Here is a 16,449-nt window from a genome sequence, read left to right on the forward strand (position 1 = left end):
CTGGCAACACTTCGTCATCAGATGCATGGCCGATGTGCTACAGCTATACTTCTCTCTCACTGTGAAGGACATACGTCAGCATTAGAATTAGTAAATTACTGATTGTCCTCCTGCAAATAAATGTACACCTTTAGATGTTATGTTTATTAAAGACCAATGTAACTCTGACAGCAATGTTTCCCACAATGTTTTTTTCACAATGTTGACGGAACCTGTTGACGGTTTTGGTTATCAGAAAATCATCATACCTTTACCTGGAGAACAAAAACAAATTAACAAGGGAAATTAAAACATCTCTAAAAATGACACAACATCTGGAGTAAACGATGATTGATATAATGGTATTAATTGTTTTTGGCATCAGGGGCAGGGAGGCAATACTTCCCTTTTTCTGAAGGATGCCATCTAAATCCAAACATTTCCTCCTGAATATTCAGGCCATGTGAATACAATATTCATTTTGCTGCAGGAGAACAGTCGATGCATAACAATGAGATCCGCTAATGAAATCAACCATCAAGCTGAAATACATACATATTAAACTGGGGTCTCGGTGTCATTTGCTTTTTGCATCGTTTGTTCATTTTCCTCATTTCTTTCTCCTGACCTTTCAATATTTTCTCCTAACTTGAATTTGCTTTCAGCCAAGAATGATGATTGCATATCACTGCTTTATTCTGTGTGTGTAAATGTGTCTCCTGTGCTAATAGCTTGCATTTCTTACCAAATTAACACTGTTTCCATAAAAACATTATAATACATTTTAAACTGAGAAAATCATTTATTTTGAGTCAAACACTACTAATGAAAAGTGACTGAACAGCAAATTAATGCTGTGCTATATAACTATAAGCATGGAGAATACATTGCGGTAATCCATTACACATTTTGTTTAAAGATCTGGCGGAGTTAAGTCGAATTAATTAGAATAATTGTTTAACAACACAAAATGAATAGAGCAAAGCAGTTTCCATGCATTGGTTTTGTTATACCTCAAACAGATGCACTGCAGCTTGATGTATGTTAAATTCCTACTGTGATTCCTACTGTGTGTAACCTACTGTGCATTTTCATGAGGAGCTTAATCCTCACACATAATTCACAAAGTGTAGGCCTATATGTTCAGAGTAAAGAGGGTGCAAATATTTGCTACTATACGTAAAAAAGAAAAAAAAAAAACACGTAGGTAAATCATTTGTAATGCCAAGGCATACGATCAGCCACAATACTCGCAAACACCAGCTTAAAAATGACATTCAATGAGAAAATAGAAAGGGGTATCTTAAAAAACTGTTTAATAAAAGGCAACATGGCTCTCCCTTCAGTCATAATTAAAAAGTTCATTTTAACAACCCACATTTTGCTTCCTCTTTATGCACCAACAACAAAAGCCAGTTTCATGACTACACATGCAATCTCTCCCCTAAAAATTGACATTTTAATCCTTCTCCACTAGCCTAGTAAACAATGGCAGTGAGATAATTGATCAAAGTGCGAGGGGATCTCTGTGAGCGGCAGAAGGTCACCGCCCGCCAGCCGAGCTGATAGGGAAAATGGCGTTGATGCTCCTGAGCTGCCATTTTTCTTCCCTGACAAAGACTCCATCTGCCACCGAGCCATTTGCAGCCTCCGAGTCAGAATATCAATGATTTCCAACCATTCTACAACTCGGCGTTCACCTTGGCGTCACCTCTACGCACGTCTGAGCGCTGACGGCACAGATCTTCTCTCCGTAGGCACTGCAGGCTGCCAACACAACCCTCATCCAGCTAAGTGGCATTTATGCAGCTCAAGGATGGCAAGCATTTTATTAGCATCGATATTATTTGAACCCTTTTACATCTATGTTCCAGCAGCTGAAGGGTTTCAGAAGTAGAAGCAGAAGTAGAACAGATGCGTGAAATCAGTGGCAAAAATCAAGCGCACCAACGACGACAAGACTGGCAGAGATCTTTACTTGGAAGCTTTTTTTCAGGGAACACTGCACCTTAAGGATATTTATTTTGTGGTGCACAATGTTGCTGTGTACTGATGTAGTCAAGGAAGGGAAAAATCCCCTGGCCTCTGATGAAGTCTTGATGCCAGCAGTTAAGGGGGAACGGCAGGCAGCTGGCCATAACAACCAAAAGACACTAAAGAAAATTCAATTTTCCTCAATGCCATCTGCACACCGCAGAGAAGCCCTTATGGGCCTGCAGTCCTCCAACAAGCTCCCCTGTATACTGCATACCATGCCAGTGCTGTCCCAGGACCCGGGCCTGCCTGACCTCTTGCCCCTGAGGGGAAGCATTCATAATTAGTTCTACTTTATTGACAACAAATTAGCCTCTGTGGCTGCAGCTGGCCAGAGCTCATCCCTCAGCTTTAAATACTTACTCTGTAATTACTCCCCGTAAGATCACAGTTGGTGTAGACTAAGCCTATACAACCCATGCAACTGAGAAAGAGAGGGGAAAATCAAATCATCATCAACTCAGACTATGCCTTGAGATATCATAAGGAGGCATGGAAATTCCATAATGTACCTTCTGGACTCTACGAATCCCTTTGCTCACAGTTATCTTGTCTTAGGGTCTCAAGGCAAATGGAGGGCTCTGTATCAAGCTAAGTCAGTCTGGATCTAACTGCTGGGGATGGCTTTGTTTTAAGCTGGTGTTGGCTGAGCTCTATGAGTGCAGCCTCTGGGGCTCGGCTCTGGAACGGCACTCAAGAGGATAGTGGGGGAGCAGAGGTGTACAGCAGCATCCCCTAAATGACGTGTCTCTGTTCCTGACAAAGGGGTTTAACAGACGGGTGTGGCGGATCTATTCTATCTGTTGGTGAGGCAGCACTTAGAGCAGGCCCTGTGTGACCCTGCTGTCCTCAACCCCACCCCCCCAGTGGTGTTATCCCTGATGAGCAGACCCACCCTGACAGAAGCTGCTCCACATAAATCCCCCTCGCTACCTCCACTGTGTTCCTAAAACTATTCTATCACCCACCCTCCTGCTTTTAAAAAGAGCATGTGCCGATATCTTCAAATGTCCCCTTTCAAACTGGCGACATATGACCTACAGTCACTGGGTAAATTGAAAGGTGAATTATTAGGTGCTCCGGAGTAGAGCCCTGCGCGGGACTGTTTTCTTAATCCCGCTCCCGCCCGCTCCGGCTGGATTTCTGACCATTACCGCCCGCTCCCGCAATGTGTGTGTTATTGACCGCCCGCTCCCGCCCGCAGCAAAGTTAAAACCGCCCACTCCCGCAAGATTTGCGTCGGGTCCCGCGGGTCCCAATCCCAATGCAGTCCTCTAGTCCCACCAACGTAGCGAAATTACGTTCTAGTGACAACTGACAACTGAGAAATTTGTCCAAATGTCAGACTTGCCTTGCTTTGCTTTGGTATTGTAATGACCTGCTTTGATTTTCTTTTCAACTGCATTTGTTGACTCTGTCTCCATCCTTCTGGTTAAATCCCGGGACCCGCAGTTTATTTTTTGACGAGCCCCTCAATAAGAGCTGGGCCATGTGTGACCGTTTGTTTGTTGGTTGGTTTGTTTGTAAATTCGTAAGGCTTTTTGCAATGTGCAAGGGTTGGAGGAATTATAGTATGCACTCTTTAAGTTTGGGTCAGTTTGGGACTCGGGCCCGACGGTCGGTGCAGGATATCCTGTAGTGTGAACAGGTTGAAGACTGCCAATTCTGGTCGCTTGGCCCGATGCCATTATTTCAAACATGTTTGATTTTGTCTGGTCTGGCTTGCGTCATCTGAAGCGGTCCAAGACTCATCAAGACTGAAATCTGAGAGTGACATTCACAACAGCCAATGGGAGTTTAGATACAGAGGGAGGAAAAGAAAATGAACCGGAAGAGAAGTCACGTTTAACAACAACGCCCACTCAAGTCCACATAAGTATGCAATTAGAAATTAAGTGAAAGAAGTCTCATAGTAAATTACTCATCAACATTATTCTTGTAATGATGTCACTTAAACTACATTTCTAAAGTAAATATAAACTGCAGCTTCTGTACCATGGAGCAAAAAACGACAGAACACCTATTTTGTAATTATATTTACAGTGAACTGTTCTGGACGAATGGGTCAATTTTTCAATTGGGTAGTGTGTGATCTCTGCTCTTCATGTGTGACACCCATCTTTGTCCCGTTGCCTAGTGTGAACAGCTTCCCGACCAGACAGCAAGCGTTTAGTCTCAACTGCTGTAGTTGGGCAAGACGTCAACAGTCCTCTAGTCTGACCCAAGCTGTAGGCGCGCAGAGCCCTAACAGCCCTGCATAAGGAAAATACAGTGTGTGCTTGCCGCTTGTACACCAGGCAGTACAGTAGAAGTCACACAAGCATGAGCCACCTCTAGGTTGGTGTGCAGTACATTCACATACCAGGAAGTAGCTTGGTGATTTTCTAACTGGAGTGGCTAAGTCATCATAAATTAAATATTTTGTTCAGCGATTCTCTTAGTTACAACAATGCTGTGCTAACACAGCACTTTGGTGTTAACTGGTGGAGTTTTTAAAGTCAACGTAGTTTCGCTCACTCCAATCATCCACACCACCCAACCCTCCACCCAAGCACCTATAAAGCCCAGCACACTTGTTTCTCTATTTGCCCTTCAGGAAAAGAGGAGGAAAAGATTTATTTATTTTTATTAGCAGTGAGGCATGTGTGTGTGAGAGTCTGGAGAGAGACAAGGACAGGTTTACACCTATTAAATGGCATCTGAGTAGAACAAACAGCCCTGTCTCCAGAAGATCTGAGAATGAATCCAGCACAGACAAAGCATAACCTACTGGCAATGTGGAAGTCAGTGTAGTGACTATTGTTTAATGAAATAGAGAAGGTCTAAAGTACATTGACCACCATTTCTGACATTTAATCCAAAACAAGACAACACAAAACAGACAGCTACATAGCAGGTGATGTTAACAAAGCACCACACGATTCACAAGTACCGAAAGATGTGCCTTGAATGAGAGATAGGCTATTTTATAACCAACTACAAATTAAAGATGTTTTACAGGTATGTGTGCCATATGAGAGTCATGTCAGATATGAGAGAGAATCAGTGTTATTTAACTAACACTGTTATTACCTCCGCCAAGGAGGTTATGTTTTCGGTGCCGTTTGTTTGTTTGTTTGTCTGGTAGCAGGATTACGGAAAAACTACTGGCCCGATTTTCATGAAACTTCGTGGAAGGGTGTAGCATGGGCCAAGGAAGAACCAATTAAATTTTGGAGCGGATCCGGATCCGACTCACGAACAAGCAATAATAGCACGAACCTTGGCGGAGGTCTGCGCTCTCCGAGTGCCCTTCTAGTTTTACTAATCAATGGTGTAAAAATTTGAAAATCACAGAGGATGATTCACAGGTCTAAAAAAAAAACAAAGAAAACAACTTCCCAATTCAGAACAACTGATACCAAAACAACCAATTACAAAGGCCATTATTTTAGCAGCAATGCAAAGAAAACAGGACTTTAAGAGGAAACTGAGAATCAATCAAGCATTTGAGAATATGGGTGCCTCATTGCATACTGCTGCTGAACTTTGGGCCTTTACTCTCCTGCCCCTGTTTCTGCCTTGACTAAGTCAGTCAGTCAGTTAGTACAGCCTCCATTCAAAATAGGGGAATGTGAACTATCTTCCTGTTTTTCTTAAATACAGCTTTAGTCACGTCTCATTTCCAAATTCCAAAATGGAGAATGTTCTAAAATAGCCTGATGACTAGAACAAAGCTGACATAGAGCCAATAGCTATATCACTGCATCCTCCTCTAATGTTCTCTCAGCATTTTTCAGAACCACTGAAGGCCAATTTTCGGTTCACCACAAGGACCTCTGCTAAATCAAAAAAAAATTAAAAATCATTGACACACAATATATTCTAGTTTTTGTCTTCCATTTTTGCACAAATTTATTTTTTCTTATGACTGTGATTATAAAATTTACTGTTATGTTTCTAATATTCTGTCTGTGAGGAAGGTTTCTTTATGAGTTTATGAGTTTCAACCTCTCAGGCACACTTTTTTTTCTTATGGTATTTTTGTAATTGTTGTTTTTTTTTGTACAAACACAAATCTGAGAACATTATGCCGCCTCAGTCATAAAATGAACTTTGTGAATGGTTATGTGTTTAGGCAGGAATTATGTATAAAGTGGAAAATTAGGAGTCCTTGTCTGAGACCAGTTTGCCTGTTAAATCATACTGAGGCTTGTATGGCCATGTGATTTAACCAGTGGTCTTAGATCAGTACTCCTGTTCTGACACATTATGCATAAAAGCCCAGCACTGCTATTCTTGGAAGGTTAATGAATATAGAAGCAGATCTTTTTTTTTGTCAAATTAGTATCCATACAACTAATGAAGTCTCATAGTTGCATCACTCACATCAGTCTATGATTTACCTTTGACAGAGTTCTTTCATCACTTCACTTTTCCTCCGCGCATGTATTTCAATCCCCCTCTGGGCAGAGGAGTGGGGAGAGCAGGAGGAAGAGTGAGCTCTAATATTTACTACCACATCATATTACACAGCCACAGCAATCTGTTTGCCATTCTGGCCCAGTCACAGAATATAGCCTACTCTTTGAAGCTACACTGTTAACTGTAGGGGGACATAAATATTTAAAAAAAGGGGAAAAAGAAAAATAACACTGTCATTTCAGCAGCTCAACCCTATTCCAACACACACTCTCATTCGCTCAGTCCCTCTCTCTCTCACACACAAACACACACACACAAAATGGTGATCTCAGTAAAACATACTAGTCACCAGTCAATAAAGCTTCCCTCCCACACGCCATCTCTTTCCTTCTTCTCCTCTTCTCCTTGGCTTGGTCACTTCAACCTTTCTTCTACTTCTGCACTTCTCCACACATTTCCTCAGATCTTCTCACATCTTTTTATCTTGTCTCACTTATCACCTCTTAATTCTTTTCTCCATTACTCTCTTCACCAGTTCTCTCCTCATTTTTTTCGTTTTTTCTCTCTTCTTTCCTCACCCTTGCCTCTTCAGCAGAAGCTTCGGGAGGTCGGGCTCATAGGTAAACTGAAGGTTACTGATAACTGCTATAATAAATCCTGGAAGGGTTCTATTACAACACACACGGGCTGCTCAGCTTCAGAGATGATAGGATTCCTGTGGCCAGGCTCATTTTCCCATTGCCATTCCAACTCTGTTTGTCTACGGCGCTGCAGGTGACCCGTCTCCTGCCAGGGTCAGCCACATAAAGATTCTAACAGCCGTTTCCTCTGGATCAAGTGGTGGCCATGTACATGTCATGGAGGCAGAATTTCAACATTTCTTCTTTTTTTTTTTTTTTCATAAAAGGAAAGTGAGCAGTCCACTCACCTTTAGCATTTTATTGTTTATTGAAAAGAGCGGGAAAGTAGAGCCTATCTCTGGCACTCAACATTTCAACATGGCACTTTAAGAACATAATTATGTCTTTTTGGAGATATTTTACTTGCAACACAAATTGATTTTTTTAATGGGACAAGAGCAAGACTGCCTTGAAACTGTGTTGACTTGATGCTGGAGCCATATGGAAAAGAGAAGTCCAATAATGACATAGTACTGATATCTGTGAAAAGCACTAGACTCTAGCTGACACCCCACCTTTCTCTGTGTCTGATGCTGGTTGAAAAACCTGCTTCAAGATGAATAACACTGATTGTTTTGTTTATAGCTACTCCACAATGGAACACGTGCATTGTTCCAATATAGTAGAACTTGGAGGATGAACTGCACCCAGTTAACATGTTCAAATTACTTGCAAGGCACGGCAAATAAATCTCACAAAATGTGGTGGTAAATGCAGCAATCAGAGGAAAACTGTATGTCACACTTTCTGATAGGAGTGGAGCTCAGGTTGAAGAAGGGCTGACTCTTTAAGATCCCTACTACCACTGTCTAGGGGCAACAATACAATTTTCAAGGGCAGCCAAGCAACAACTGTTTAAAGCTAGTGTATGCAGAGTGGCCCTTCAAATTCAAAACAAAGGCAAAGGACAGCTCCAACCCCACCAATTACCCCTGTTTGGCTGACAGTAATTTATTTCAGAATACCCAAAAGTCAAAAAATGTTTTCTTTTTTTCCCCACAGATTAATATGTTTTGAAACTTTGACGCTCTAATTCTAAGCAAGACAGGAACTAATTAGATATTCACAAAATGAGAGCAAAGTGTAATGCAGCGCAAACTAATTCCATTAAAGAGGACCTTGTTAAATCTCAGCCTAATTGGAAAATTCTAATCCTATACCTAAATAATACTTTAAATTAAGGGGTTCCGCTTAGTCCAGCCTTTCCATTCATGACTTACAATTTCCAATTTAACAAAGCAAACTGATTTTTGCAATACAAAATCAAGAGAGGGACTTCAAAGAGCATAATGGGAGAGATGGACGGTAGGCAGCTGATGCAACCAAACACTTACTGTATGAGACTATCCTCAGTTCTGTGACATCACTGCTCTGCACCTGAAACACAAGACAACAACACAGTCAGCTTAATTGCTTGATTTTATCGATTTATTCATTCAGCATCATTCCTATTTGAAAGCTCCATGAAAATGAAATAAAAATGGTAATTTGGAAGAGCTTATGGCCCCAAGGGAAGATAACTTATCCATTCAAAACATCAACAACAAATCAAAGTACTGCAACCCAGAGACCTTATGAAACACAACACAGGGTAATTTACATTGGACATGACAAAAACACTTTGGAGAAATTGGAATACGGTCTACTGTATGATAGGAGCAGCTAGGTGGCTATACAGCCAACATTTTGATTTGCGGAATCCACTAAAGAGATTGGTGAAACAATGGCAATCTCCTAAGGGCCATCAAACAAAATGTCTGGAATTTAAGTAGCAATTAAAAATTATTTTCAAAAAAAAAAAAAACATCACATGCAAAGCACTGCAGTCTGTCTCTTCCACTGAAGCTTCTGTCTTGAAATTGGCTCAAGTAAAGCAGTATCAACTCTACACCGTTTTTAATGTTCATCCTCTGACAAAGCAGCTATCATGGTCAAGAGATTTTATCACAAATAACAACAACACTTGTGTAAGCACTGCAAACATTTCTGGCTGGCCAGCAAATGTATACTATTTACGCATTTCCATCTGGGTTCGTTTTGTTTGGAATGTGAAGGAAATGAAGGCTGGGCCAGTTTTACATCAGTGTCAGCAACAGACTCAGTACGCTGCATGATTTCAAGCCTCCATACATCACTCAAATTCCTTTAGTCCAATGTGTCTTTCGAGCCACTGCAGCATCGCTAGGAGTCATGGTCACATTTTGCAACTGAGAGCAAAATCAAGCCTACAGACTACTGATAATGCCAGAGATTATCATGACCATTTTGAGGAGGCCTATCAAAAACAATCACTGAAGATGCTTAATAATATAGTATAACATGAATATAATACAAAGAAATGTTGTAATTTATCTTACTGTCCTACTACCCAGGTTTTTTCCTTTATAGCGCTCTGCGTAGAAACCCTCTCTAGGAACTGTCCTCTTTGGGGTTTTTACTATTACAAAAGGAAAACAGGATATCCTTCATGTTTTTTTTCTTTAGTTCAGGCTATTTGCATTCATTTTTGGCAGTCAGGTTCTGACTGCTGTAGGCTATGCTGTTATCCCCATATTCTAGTTTCAAAATGGCTTCAAGCCAATTAACGGTATCAAAGGAATACGCTTCCATCTTCATTGGCTGAAATCAGGGGTTTTATTCACATAATAATCGGAGAAACCTACTTCCTGTTTTTCCTTGGTAACAGACCTATTATTGAATATCCCTAATCTTCTATTGATATGGGACACTTTCTGATTGTGATCAGCTTGCATAGAACACTGTGAAGCTTTATGCCAGACAGCAATGAGAGCAGAAGATAGTAATTGCCATTCCATGCCATCCCCTGTGTTTTCTCTGTAAGGTGTGGTTTATGGAAATGAAAGCCAGCTGAGGAACAACAAGAGAACAAATGTTGGAAAAGTCATAGATGCTAATGACAATAATATTTTCACTGGCCTTCACTGCCTTTTACCCATTGCCAAAAAGGAAGAAATGGATCTAGCCTAATTCAACTCAAATGAACTAACCTGATCTTGTTTGAAAATACAGGTCCGTGGGAAGTTTTAGGATACCCATTATTATAAGATCGGATAGGATAATTACTTTGTTTGTTTATATGTTTTTCCTGAATTAAAAGGCCCCTCACAGCCATCTTTATAATGTAATCTATTGTCATATGAATAGCTCACGAATAGCATGTTGACTGCACTGAATGTTTGTCATAAGCTCCTTTCTTTACATCATTTTGTGTTCATATTGCAGTAAAATAGACCCTTTCTACAAATATGCCAGTATGAACATTTTACAAATTGTCCCATTTTTGGAATTTAAACATTGTATTTACATTTGGGTGGATTGCTATTTCCTTCAGACTGTTGCTCTTGAGGAATTTTTTTGTGCTTAGAGCACTGGTAATCTATTTTTGAATCGCTCAGAGGCCTCAATAGAAAATATAAAAGACTATTTAGACAGCATAATAAGTGCATTTATTTGTTATTGATTTTAGGAAATATTTCATCCAGCACCACAAGTAACATATCACATCACTGACCCAGCCACAGATCTTCAGAAGTCACTCGTCTGATGATCAAAACACCAATCAAGACAGCTGCAATGGCTTTCTCATGGAGTGAAAACAACAGAGCTCCCTTCATTTCACACTGACCCGTCTGAACAAAATTGTTCCTTTAAAAATGTCTAAACACAGCCAGCCCCAAGGCTGTGACTTTGAAACTTCCTATGTTGTCAGATATATATATATATATATATATATATATATATATATATATATATCCTATTTTCTTTCTAGTTTCCAGACTCAAATCTTATGTCTTCACTGGCCACAACAGTCCAATGAACATTCAAATTCCCTTGAAGAATGTAATGTTCTGACAAGGGGAAAAAGTTCAGAGTGAAATCCACAGATCTGCCTGTTTCATCTGCCACATTTAGGCTCTGTTCCATTCCCAGAGAAAAAGCCAACTGATGAGAATGTGTGAAAACGGGAGGATGTGTTGTCTCATGAAAAGATGTTGTTACCCTCTCGCTGTATGCTTTCTAAATCAGCTATAAATATTAAGATTACACATGGGAGCTCTAACAGAGGATTTTTGCCATAGCTGAAAAGATCGGCTTCCATCCTCACACAAATGCACTCACATCAGTAGCAGCAGCAGCAAAGTGAAGCGGATGCACTTTTTGCACGTCATCTACAAGCGGCTCATCCTACAGCTCCATCTGTGTCATTTTGTAGTGTGAACATCAGTGGAAAAGAGAGATTACTTTCTTTTATACTTGGATGTTTCATCCAGCACTGGGAGTAAAAAGGTCACTCTCCAGTCTCAAATAAAGGTCTTTCGCAGTAACTCTTTGAACTACCACACAGCTGAGCCTCCTCATGTTACTCAGCCGTCTTTTCCATGCCATCATTTAAGGACCAGACAATGACATGGGCCTGCCTAGAGAGAAAGCTGTGTGCAAAGTGATGAGTAATAAATAACAGTTAACTTATGTCCTAATAGCAGGTTTCCTTCTCCATTCTGTCCTTGACAGCTGTGTTAGATTACAGAGTTATACCCTTGGCCAGTGAGGTCAGGATGAACATTTCATCTGTCAGAATTGGGGCCTTCAGCATCTTAACATCTTTACTTCATTCACCAACCTCACCCCTTCACCTCTAACAAATAGCCTAGCCCTAGACCTAAGTATTAGACCTATACAGACTATCACAATATCACTCTGGTATTGGGCCTATGAAGGAACAATATCAGTATCACCCTCCATAAAAAACTCCAATTACCAATAACCAATGTGATAAAGTTGTAGTGAAATGACTCTTCAAACCCATATGCAAGCTCTCTCTTAATGATCTACAAAATCTCTAATTGAGATAGAAAAGAATGAGCAATAATCCTATAGCAGGCGTGCCTACATGTTGTTGTGAGGTACTTCTGTACTCATACAGATTATTTCCTGATAATCCACTCCGGCCAAGCTGTGGATCCTTTTAAACCACTCAGCTAAAACAGGGTCTAGCACTCGGGAGCATTAATCCAATAAAAAGAAGTTTGTTTACAGTGGCTGGCACATCCTTTCAATCTTACATTGCATCAGTGAGTAGTTACCCTTATACCTTTAACAAGATGTTACTTCGAAATATGAACGTGTGAGAAAGTGTTTTTTAAGGCAGAGAGAGGGAGTTGCATTACTCTTAATGCACATCAGTCTTCCATAGAATTATGTAAAGAGGCAGGCGATGAGGGAAGAGCCTAGTCAATTAACTAAGCCAGACACTAAGATTTTGGCCTATGCTGACCCAAACATTTTTAGGGATGGATTCTTTTACTTTCCCCCAGTCCCTTATCAGGCCACACAATGTTGAGCAAAAATTAAATATTTAAAAATGTAGCTGCAGCAGCATGCCTAGCACAGCTAAAATGGGAAGTGTTTGTGGCAGCAGTGACCAGATTTTAAATGCAGAAGGATCAATAAAAAAGGGGGCTGCTGAGGCACAATCTTTGTGTGTGAGTGGAATGGTTTACAATAGCCACTGAAGGTCTGTATTGCTCCTCCAACCACCTGGCCCTGAATTATGAATTTGGACTCTGTTCAGCCAATCTCGGCTGGTCTGCAATTCCAGCTAAGGATGCAAATAAATACTAAACAGCCAAACAAATAGGCCAGACCACTAACATTTCAAACATCAGCCCCATAAACAGCAGGGAGACTTCAATCTCTGAAGCATCCCTGGTTCAGCTAAAGCATTATGACAAGCATCTCCAGGCGGAGAGAAAATAGACCAGGAGGAAGATGAGTGAAAAAGAGTAATCTCCCTGACATATTCCTAATAATCCACCTCCCTAGTACCTCTCCCCCAAGCTCACCCAATCAGAAAGTGTCAACCCTGACCTACAAAAGGGACTCCCGTCAAGCCTTAAATGTTTAAAAACATCAATCATAAAAGACAAAGAGGGGACATTGAATTATACAGTATTAACCTCCAGGGCTTGCATACAAAGACCTTAGATTTATTTATGCTCTTGTGTTAAGAGCCTCTGCACCGTTCTTTACAGTGAACTGGCTGCCAATTTGATGAACCTGCTCAGCCCTCAGCAGGAGTCCAGCGTCTTTGATTAATGAGTGCAAGCTTGTGGAAAAGGGTAAGAATGGGAGACAGGGGAAAAATGGGTGAAAACACAATTATTACCAGTCCTCGATCAGAATGGTAGCTATAATTACTGATGGGTCTAGTTCATCCTTTCAAAAGGGCCAAAAAAAAAAAAAACGGGACCCTCTCATATCCCACAAAAACATGTCAAGAGGGGCTGAGAAAGTAGGGAATCAGACAACCCAGACATGTTTAATGAAATCCCACTCAAAATGGCAAGCACTGTGACCAATTCAGCAAGAGAAAAAGAGAGAAACACAAATCTGGTTAACCCTAACACAGCCTCTCTTAACCCCAATAGCCTAAGCAAAGTGAAATATTAGACCATTGAGCAGAGGCCTTGATCTCAAGCCCAAACACAGTTACAGAACAAAGTGGATACCACATTGTGTAGGCCTACTGCTAATGACATTAGTAAGACTATCGTTTGCAGTATCTTATGGTCAAGTGAAAAATGGTTTTATAAAACTGTGCACTAGCTACATCCAGAACCTCTTATTGGCAAAATACTTGGTTTTGTTTTTCGTTTTCCCTTCATAATAAGCAGTAACTTATTAGGTCTCTTGTGAAAAACAGTCTGTAACCAAGTGGATGAATCTTTTGAAAATAATGATTGAGCTGAAAATAAACTGTATTAATTTTACCGCTGGGGCTCCTAACATTTAAAAGTGCTGTTTCAAGCAATTTAGCAAACGTGAGCTACGTTTGAGGCTTTCCATCCTTGAAGAACAATGGCCTGCAATATTACTAACATTCAAATGCCATGTTGCTGACTCTTTTTTTTCTTAGCGTTAAAAGCTCACATTAGAAGCCTGTGATATGTAGCTCTTCAATATTGTTCACTCTGCAGAGGTTTTCAAGGACATGTGCTCTGAATAAATATGAGGCAAATTTAGTGACCTTCTAGCTGTGTTTTGATTCATTGGCAGTTACTGGATGCATGCATAACACATCAAGGCTGTAATCTGATTTATCTTGCTTCCTTGGCTACTGAACCCATTTAAATGATGGACCTTAACAGGAATAATGTTTACTGCCATTTCACTTAGACTGTGTGTGGAAAAGGTCCACACTAGTTCATTACTATCAATTATATCTGCATAGACAAATCAATTCCATTGTAGTGCAAACAAAAACAAAGGGCTGCCAAAATAAACAAAATGTGGCATGTGAAATTTGCACCAGCAAAACATGCAGTCAATATACAGGCCTAATTGTTTACAAATTACTGTGCACTAAACACTACTGTTGGAAAGAAAGTGAGGTGTACTGTAGATGTTGTCATGGCCAAGTTTGAAAGGGCCTAATACAAGCTATTTTTCAGAGAAAAGACCTTGTTCAGGTTAATATAATATTCCATTGATGTTTAAGTTAACTGAAGTAGATAGGCTTAATTAATTTAAGGTACAATACTTGGTAGCATTGTGTAGACTTTCTCTTAATGTTGCACAAATGTAGAAATAAACAAACATCACTGCCTGAATATATTTAAAACACAGACAACTTGAGCATTTAGCAGTTTCTGGCTGTGTGCCCTGTGTGTCTATGCATGTTGCTGCTGCTGATTTCTAGCATCCTAACAATCTGAAACAGGTGTCAAGTCTAAGAACTGACAGGAAGAAATAGAGGGCATTCAAATAAGATGTCGCTTGGTTTTTGCCAACTCATAGTAAGCTAAAAGAGTCTGGCATGAAAGGTACTGGAGAGTGACACAACTTAACTTTCACAACTTTGATTGGTACATCAGATTCCTATCCACTTGACTTTCTGAAAATGCTCTGATTTCTGAAAAGGAAGTTGGCTTGTGCTTCTGTCCCACAGGTTTTGACAGGGGTCTACAGGGTTTAAAAAATGTATTTCAATGGCTAGGCAAACTCTGACATTTCATCATACTGAGATAAAAAGTAGTCGTGGGTTTTGCGATTTTATAACATGCCCAATCAAATTAGTTTTTAAATCTCATGAGCTTAAATCAAACACCCAAAAATGCCCCCAACCTATCACATCTGTGTAATGAAAGCTTCAACAGTATGACAGGTAAAGTAAGACATTGTTCACAATTTCAACTCAATAAAAAGCAAGGTCATATCTTTCTAATCTTCCCCCCTTGAAAGTTTCATAACTTTGACATAAAGCACCGTATAGATAGACGGTAGTAATTTAAATACCCCAAGATGGCGAATGGCTTGTTGTTAAGCTATAGGAAAGCAGAAAAATGGAGGATATTGTCATAAACACAAAGGGTAAATTTCAGCCCAGACCGCAGCTGCAGCATTAGCTGCGCTCTCCTTTATGAGGAAGCAACAAAAAAGAGAAGAGGGGGAGCCTCGACCGGCGGACTGCCCGTTTGATACCATGATACACCAACAAACCTTTTAATGCCAAGTTGAAGAAGCTAAAAAAACATTAAGAGACCTAGACTATTACATTAATTTATTGCATTATTTCATGTTATCAACCGAGGTTTAAAGACCACAGCACTCCAGGGCATTGCACAGGGAGCCAGACACTACTTTTGATTTGATAGGCTATATCTGTAAGAAGCGTTCTGTGAGCTTAAAGACTTGATATTTGGACTAGCGAACTTACTTATTTAGTTAGGTATGGTTTGCAACACATATTCACTGACGTTTCTCAATGACCGGTGGATCCGCTAAGTGGACCAGCTGGCTACAAAGACAAGATCCGTGCTGCAAGGTAATGAAAAGAATGAACGAACAGCACTGCCTGGCTCCAAGTACCGGTGTCTAACGTTAGTTGCTCAACTCCAGATAGAACACTCTTGTCTTGTCACTAAGTTACCGTATTAACATGGCTACTTGTTAAATTTATTTTAGAAAGTGTACAACGGCAGCATTTGTAAACGTGTTAAACTACTGGCTTTTGTTTGTACCACCGTGCTAAACTCAAGGAACAGATAACGTTACAATGTGGCAAGTGTCGAAAGGATGCTACGGCTACTGGCTAGCAAACTAACGTTAGCTTAGCTGTTAGCCAATTGACAGAATCAGTGAAATGACAAAACTGGACGTTATGGATCATAGCTAGCAAACTTCCCACGGCAAAACACGGGCAATAAAACTCACCTTGTCGTCGGCAATCGGCGTTTTCCTCTAGAGTATAAAACGAAAAACAACAGTGTTCATTTACTTCCCAATTTTGCGTTGTTTGAGTACGGTGGCAGGCGATGAAGAGAGAATTGGT

At 40.3% G+C, this 16,449-nt stretch overlaps 1 protein-coding gene across 6 annotated transcripts in view; it reads right to left on the bottom strand.

Annotated features, from left to right (window-relative positions):
• LOC139923027 (bromodomain adjacent to zinc finger domain protein 2B) overlaps positions 1–16,443 on the bottom strand; it is a 59,283-nt gene extending 42,840 nt beyond the window's left edge. For all 6 annotated transcript variants that reach the window (XM_071913708.2, XM_078286154.1, XM_071913707.2 and 3 more), the window contains exons 1-2: positions 16,332–16,443; positions 8,432–8,474 (exon numbers count right to left, since the gene is read on the bottom strand). The gene's annotated coding sequence lies outside the window, so the exon portion shown is untranslated. The remainder of the gene's footprint in view (positions 1–8,431; positions 8,475–16,331) is intronic.
• Between the last annotated feature and the right edge of the window lie 6 nt (positions 16,444–16,449).

The sequence above is a fragment of the Centroberyx gerrardi genome, chromosome 10 (assembly GCF_048128805.1).
Source record: "Centroberyx gerrardi isolate f3 chromosome 10, fCenGer3.hap1.cur.20231027, whole genome shotgun sequence".
In the NCBI taxonomy this organism is placed as follows: domain Eukaryota; kingdom Metazoa; phylum Chordata; class Actinopteri; order Beryciformes; family Berycidae; genus Centroberyx; species Centroberyx gerrardi.